The sequence below is a fragment of the Lactuca virosa genome, chromosome 4 (genome assembly GCF_052849685.1).
Source record: "Lactuca virosa cultivar CGN04683 chromosome 4, Lactuca_virosa_CGN04683_v6, whole genome shotgun sequence".
Lineage (NCBI taxonomy): Eukaryota > Viridiplantae > Streptophyta > Magnoliopsida > Asterales > Asteraceae > Lactuca > Lactuca virosa.
Genome location: NC_136429.1, coordinates 508,194,044 through 508,202,661, shown reverse-complemented (window position 1 = coordinate 508,202,661; position 8,618 = coordinate 508,194,044).

Sequence of the window (8,618 nt, the reverse complement as noted above, 5' to 3'; positions counted from 1 at the left end):
GGAAAATGTGAATTTTGTGCTAACCCATGAAATTACACTTTGCACTTTGCTTAAGTCGTTAGTGGAGCGTGTGTGGTTAACCGGCACACTAACCTGGACTTAACAAGGTAGGCAAAGGGTAACTTAATATTTACCCCTTAATGATTACGGCATCCCTTTTCATAATCTGAATTTTGAGAACTTGGCAAATTGAAATGAAAATATTATAGTAAAAGACTGGTTTAGTCTTTATGTGAGACATCATGAATCGTGTCCCATATGCTTCGGATATAGGATCGATTACATGTGCTATATTCATCCTTTCTAAAATTTTCCAAATGCCTAGGGCATTATGAAGGGAAAAGGTCTAGAATTGGATATGACTAAAATGATTAAGCAATTGTCGAGGACAATCTAAGGTTTACCAAAGATTGGTTGCTCAAGGACAGTTGGAAGTATAATGTTAATTCTGGAAGGACCATATTGACATAATCTGTAAGGAGGCAACTCTTGTTTAGAAGTGATAGTCAAAATGGAATATGGAAATGTTTCAAAGTTAGAAATTATTCAATTTGTGTAAGATTAGGAAACTTAATGAAAGAAGGATGTTTCCAAGGAGCTGATCTCCTTTGGAATGCTCTGTAATGATTGTTGTCAAGTCTTTCTGACTTCGTGCATAATCATTAAGAGGATCAATGCATATAAGTTTAGAATCTAACATATTTCAGTAAATGGCATGAATTTGGAATTCTTGCATTTGCAGTAAGGATTTGGGACTGTGAAAAGAGGATCATTGGAGTGATGTTCAATTGATCTATTTTACAAAGTAAAGATCATAGACAAACATAGTATGCATACTTGGTGTATGGCATGACTAGTGTTTAGAAAACATAGTGTACATGCTTGGAGCATGGGACAACTATTGTTTTAAATTCAAGTATAAAGTTGATAAAACCGAAACAATGAATAATGAGTAATCAGTATGGTGATAAATAAAAGTGTTTATTTATATTCATAGGGTTTGATACCATATTTGATTCATTTATTCTTGTGTTTCACTTTGCATGTTTTGACTTCCAGAATAACTAAGTCGCTCTTCCTGAATGATTAAGTTATTCAAACCATCCACAGTCGGTCATATGTTGGAAGTAGATATGAATCAAGACTGTCATGGGTTGGTTTGTAGAGGTCCAAGTTGGTGGACAAAGTGGTGCTACAACACTCATGAGTGCTCATAAGTTCTGAGTATTGGATTCAACCCGCGCTCATTTGAATCACTTCCTGGATTTTATCACGAGTGATCATGAGACGATAATATCTTATATTCTTCAAACCTAGAGATATGAGTTGTTACTATGAGTTGGTTATACATTGATTGCACGAAAACGCATTGGTAACTCGATGTTATAAAACGTGCATTTGTGTATGATTCAACAAGTAGTAGAACAAGCCATATGAGTCGAAGTTTATCCATTCCTTTTACCTTCGGGATAAAAGCGATATATGTGGGCCCCTCGATGATTTAAAGATGATACATGTGAGTGCTTGGCCAAGCCAGGACTGATTTGATTTGTTCAATCAGTCAGTCATCATGAATCGGAAATCGGGAAACAACAAATGGACAGAGAGAATGATTGATAATCCATGTCTCAGTCCATATGATATCTAGAATGGAGGAATATATGATCCCTTATCTAATGGACAAGTCATTGACAAAGGTCAGAGTTCGTCGACAAGGTCAGAGTTCGACAGAAGCTTTTAAGAGCTACGATTGCTGATCGGTTCCTGAAGTCATACGCAATAATAGTTTTAGACTTATCCAAGTGGGAGACTGTTGGACTAATGTCTAAGTCCATAACTATAATTGGTAAGACTTGACCCGACCCGGCATGGTCCATTTGGGTTGCATGGCATCATGCATTTGGATAGACTATAATGAGAGAAATAACACTTACGGTTGGTTAATATATTATAAGTTCTAATATATTAATAAGGTTATTTAATTAGTATTGATCAAGAATTAATTTGGAATTAATTAAGTGATCAAAAGGAGACTAATTAAATATATGGGTTGATTGTGTAAATCATTCATTCTTATATATGTGGGCTTGTGATCCAAGATTCCTTATGTTGGACTAAGTCCATGGGGTGACCCATGGATACTCCATGGAGGTTAAAATCCATGGAGCATAAGGAATGAGTAAAGTTATGAGTTACATGGTGTAACCCTAATAGCCACCATATAAAAGAATCCCATGGCTCAAGAAATCGTGCACTAATGTGTGAGTGTGAGGGCTAGACGATTTCAAGGAGTGTTCAAGTTTCTCTCAAGTTATTCCAAGTGTATTTGGTGTTGTGTGAACCATTTGAGGTGTCACACTTGGGGCACTAGGCACTCAAGCTTCATGAAGACATTCTACATCAAAGAGGTATGTATTCTATCTAGTTGTATTTATTATTTTGTATGCTAGATTAGGATAATACCATGGATGTTCATAATTGTATGTATAATAGAGAAAACATAGATCCAAGGTATTTAGGGTTGCATGTACACTTAGGAGTGTTAGAATGCTCATAACCCAACAACTATCTTGCCCAATATTCAAGAGATAGTGCGGATTCTTTATCAAGACAAACACTTCACACAATTAGCCTTAGTTGGTCTTTGTTTTATCCAAAACATCACAACTTACCAATTTCAAATGTACAAGAGTAGGACACTTTTACTCTTACATTTGACAAGTGTTTTAAACCTTTCTTTAAGATATGTCACTCAAGTTACAATCTTGGAGTATGACTTTAAGAATTGTTTTGGAACGAAGTATAACTCATCTTCCTGATCTAACCATTTCAACAATTCATGACTCCTCTTCTTAGTCGTAAAAATGCACTAAGATGACCTTTAGAGGACTAATTGTGATATGATTTCTAAATCATTAAGATGATCACAAACATGATACTAAAGTACTCTTCCATCTTTTCAGATTTGAGAAACTTTTATCTTTCTGCCTAATTTGATTCTTCCCATTCGTTCTGCCATACATTGAGACTTTTCCAATGTTTCAGAATTATACTTAAACTTGTAAGTATAACCATATTTACTAAACTTTAGTAAATCAAATAGTCTTAACGAGCTTTGTGGTGGACATGACCAGTGCACAAGAATGTGTACTCGATCCCTTTAGTCCTTCACTTGACTCACACATCCATATGAACAAGTAATTAGTCTTGATTTTCCAATGCTTGAAAGTTCTCATTCATCATACTATTCAACTTGCATGATTCCAAGTTTCGGTCCAATTGAAACTTGGGTGATGAGGAACTTTCCTGATTTGGTAAATTTAGACACTACCACAAATGAAAGAATCAAATCCATTTTCCAATATTGTTGTCAGTGGAATCATATAAGCAACAATTTTCCACAAATGCCATTGTAAGGATACTTCAAATAAATAAAATTAAACAATTTTCTTTTATTTTAAAACTTTGCGGAAAAACTTATCCTTACAATCCACATAGAAAATTGTTGTTATCTATTCCTTAGCAATATATCATAACTTCTTAAGCAACTGCTCAAAATTCTGATGCGATCGAAATCCACCTTCTCGATCAGAATCAGCAGATACTTCCTTTAAGATTTCTCTCTATTCTTTTATTCTTAAAACATCAACATGTGACCTAGTCACATCATGTAATGAGGATCTCAGAATAGAACTTAACAGAGTTATATAATGGGCTCTACCTGATGTAGAGTCAAACTTATTGACTTTAACATCCTTAGGTAAATTTGGCAGCTTTGCAATCAACGCCCCTTCCTTTGGCAAAATAAACATATGGACCCTTTGGTAATGGGACTATCTCAGACTTAGCCTTTCTCTTTACCATTTGGTCAACCGGGTTGACTATGGTCAATCCCTTTCCATTGGGAAGAGAATGCTTTTTCTGGATTTCCAGTGTCACCATTGTCACTGTCCATAAAGTTTTTGGGAAGTTGATCTTCTAATCAAATTTGCTTTACTATCGTTCCAAATCATTGCTGATTCAGCAGCACCAAGCAAATAGATATGATCATTAAGGTTCATGTCATAGTCTGTTTCATAGTAGTCCCAAAGGAACTCACTATGTGACTTAGAAAGTGATTGAACATCCAACTTTCTCAAGACTTTGACACCCAACTCTCCCGGCTTGTCAATATGTGACTTCATCTCCAAGATGTGATCACACATAGACCTTGTTTGCCATTAGGGCTTGAGTGACCTTGAACTTGTGGGTTAGGGAGAATAATTGGAGGAGGTGGAGGAAGAGAAGTATGACTTCCATGAGCCAAACTCGGGAAGTCATATTCATTAGGAAAGCTTGGTTTGGGAAGATCATTGTTGTCTAAACCAGACATCAACAATGGGAGAAATTCACGTAAAGTTGATTTAAGTCCTTAATATAACACCCAATATGATATATTAAGGCTAGGACCCAACAAACTATTTTATAACTTGGAAGAGGGATGCCGTAATCCAAGCTATAAAATATTTGAAGGTAGGTGAATGACGATTCACCAATTTCCACCAAGATAAGCGAAATGTATTATTAGGTTTTAATTGGTTTTGAAACTCCTAGATTCTTTTGAGATTCATTGAAATTTTCAATGGCATGTTTCAATCTCGAGTGTGCCCTTCAGGTTTTGTTACTGGGATGCCGAGGATCACAAAACAAGGTGTGAAGTAACCATGCAAATATACTTGGTACCCTTAATATTTACCCCTCAATCGATGTGCCGGTTAACCACACACGCTCCAACGATACTATGATAAACATTAAGTTACCCTTTGCCTACCTTGTTAAGTCCAGGTTAGTGTGCCGGTTAACCACACACCCTCCACTAACAACTTAAACAAAGTGCAAAGTGTAATTTCATGGATTAGCACCTTATTCATATTTTCCTAAGTAACTAAGATTGGGAATTTATAAAAAGTTTAGTTACTTAGTATTTATCATTAATACTTTTAATGAAGGGAGAATTATAGTCCTTGTCCTACCTGTTCGGCTAATGACCCTCCACCAGTCAAGTAAGCGGTGGGTGAGAGTGGACACCCATTAAACTGCCATTTTATAGGCAGTAACCTTATACCACCCTTATAGACTGGCTTCATGAATGAGGCCTACTAATGGTAAGACGACTTACTCTTATACATATAATATATTAAACTTTTAATATTATAATAGTATAAGGGTGTATTTTAGACATTTAAAATACTTGGTCGTTTAATCTATTAATTAAACTATACTCTTAATTTAATTAAATTTAAACCATGTCATTATGGAATTATTAATTCTCTTTGAATTAAACACTTTAATTATCTATTAATAAAGTCCATAAGAGTTAATTGAATTATTCAATAAAAACATCATAATTCCAATTATTAAATTCAAAATTAAAACCCTTTAATTAATTGTTTAAGTTATGAACCCAAGAGTTTTAGAATTCAATTCTTTTTTTATCATAAAAAAACTTTTTCCAAATTCCAAAACTTGAGGGCAAGTTTTGTAACTCTTGAAAACTTTTGGATTCCATAACTTATGGAGTTAAATACTTGTTTTATGATGAAACTTTTCATGTTCCATAACTTAAGAACAAGTTATGGAAATCTTTAAAACATTAAGACCAAGTTTTGTAACTCCATAAAAAACTTTGAATCAATTTTTTTTAAAAACCTTTTCATATCCATAACTTATGGAGGTTTCAAAAAACTCTTTAGATCAAACTTTTAAAACTAATAAAATAATCATATCATTTTATCTTTTACTAAATTTGACCTAATTCAACTCATATAACAAATGATTCAAATTTTACAAATAATTAGTTTTTCGCAAAAACAAGTAATTATCTTAAAATTTGACAAACGTCATGTTTTTTTTCTTTTTTTTCCAACTTTTGAAAATAAAACATTTGCATGAATATAACAGAAAACAACCCATGCCTCTGATACCACTGTTGGGTTTTGAGCATTCTAACACTCCTATGGTGTACATGCTGATGGGTTTGAGCCATAAGAACTTTCCTATGTGCACATGCAAACCCTAATTGCTTGGATCTAGGTTTCTCTAATTGAACATGCATTGAATCCAAGACTTGCAATACTAGATCTAATGTAATATATTGAATCTAATCATATGAAATCAGATCTGAAAGAATACCTTGAATTACTTGCTTGATACTTCTTCTTCTTGGAGCTTAGAGTCACAATTGTCACTCCTCTAATGGCTTACAAACACCAACTAGCAAGAAGATGATCTTGAGAGAGAGGGAGGAGGGATAGAAATCGGCCCTAGGGTTCCTTGGCTTGCAAGAGTGCCGATTTCTTCACCCCAAGGGTTCTATTTATACTATGAGCTATTAGGGTTTCTCCTTTAACCCTAATTGAATGACTTAGGCCCTAAGCAATCCAAGATCCTTCTAGATACAAGGCTTGGACGAATTTAAGGTTCCCAAACCCTAAATTTCGTCCACCCTCGTATCCATAAGGATACATAGCCCAAAATACAACTATCACACATTTGACAGTTTATGCCCCTTTATTCAATTAACCTCTTTAAGTCACCAAATTAATTCTCAATTAATATATGACTTATATTAATCAAATAACATTATTATTTCTTTAATATATTATTCTCATAATATATTAACAATAATATCTCTTCTCTCTTAACAAATCATCCTGTCAAGTTGCTATGGTGAAGGCAACCCAAAAGGACCATGCATAACCGGGTCAAGTACTTACCAAATATAGTTATAGCCTTAGACACTAATCCAACAGTCTCCCACTTGGATAAGTCTAGTAACTATATATGCAAATATAATCCGATTAGCAATCGTAGCTCTCAAAGACGCTGTCAACTCTGATCTTATCAGTATCCTGTCCTTTAGATAAGGGATCGTATAATCCTCTGTTCTACATATCGTGCGGACAATTACATGGAACATGGTCATACTTATTGTCCTGCAATTTGTTTCTCGATCTCAGATTCATTTGACATAGAACTTAATCGAACACATCAATTTAGTTCTGACCGGGCCCGGCACATAAGTCAAATCAAATCATCGAGGGGCCCTGATATCGCTTTTACCCTCTTAGGATAAAAGGAACAGATAAACTTCGACTTATATGCATTTATTATCCACTAATCAAATTACACACAATAATACGTTTTATAACATCAAGCTACTGATGCGTTTGCGTATTATCAATGCATAACCAATTAACAAACAATAAACCATATATTTAGGTTTTAAGACTATATGATATTACCATCTTGTGATCACTCGTGATAAATTCCATGAAGTGATTCCAACAAGTGCGGGTTTATTCCAATGCTCAAATCAAGTTCATAAGCACTCATGAACGTTGTAGCAAACCTTTGCTATGTCTAATACACTTTAGACAATCTACACACCAATTCATGACAGTCTTCATTCATATCTACTTCCAACATATGAACGACTGTGGACTATTCGAATAATTAGATTATTATCAAATAATTAATTACTCAGGAAGTCAAAACATGCAAAATGAAACAATAGTTAAACAATTAACATAAGACAGTAGCTTTACTTATAAATAATACTCCTTTATTTAATCATCAAATGTCAATTACATTTATCTATTACACGTTTCCAAACTATCTAATCTAAACTAATATCGTCCTTTAGCCCAATGCTCCTAGTGTGGCTCAAATGCTTAACCCTGCTAAGTCCCTTCGTAAGCGGATCTGCTGGGTTATCCTCTGACGATACCCTCTTTACCACGAGGTGTCCTTCTTCTACTCGATGTATAATAAAATGATATTTTCTGTCGATATGTCGAGATCTACCATGATCCCTCGGTTCCTTGGTCAAGGCAACCGCTCCTTCATTATCACATAAAATTTCCATAGGCTCCTTTATGGTAGGCACAACTCCAAGATCACCAATGAAGTTCTTCAATCACATAGCCTCCTTTGACGCTTCGCTCGCTGCAATGTACTCTGATTCGCACGTTGAATCAGCTACTGTTTCTTGCTTGAAACTTTTCCAAGTCACCGCTCCCCCATTAAGGGTAAAGACCCAGCCCGACTGCGAACGGTAGTTGTCCCTGTCGGTCTGAAAACTGGCATCACTATACCCTCGCACCTTTAAGTCATCACTCCCTCCGAGGACTAAAAACCATTCATTGGTCCTCCGAAGGTACTTAAGTATATTCTTGACCGCAATCCAATGAGCTCTGCCCGGGTTCCCTTGATATCTACTGACCATGCTCAAAGCAAAGGCCACATCAGGGCGAGTACAAGTCATAGCGTACATGATTGAGCCAACTGCGGAAGCATAGGGTATTCGGCTCATCTCAGCTATCTCGGCTTCTGTACTCGGGCTTTGAGTCTTACTCAATTTGGCATTACTCTGTATCGGTAGTTCTCCCTTTTTCGAGTTTTCCATACTAAAACGTTTTAGTACCTTATCCAAGTAAGTATTCTGACTAAGTCCTATTAGTCTCTTACTTCGTTCTCTCACTATCCTTATTCCTAAAATATAGGAAGCCTCTCCGAGGTCCTTCATAGCGAAACACTTCCCGAGCCAAGACTTAACCTTCTGCAGAGTCGGGACGTTG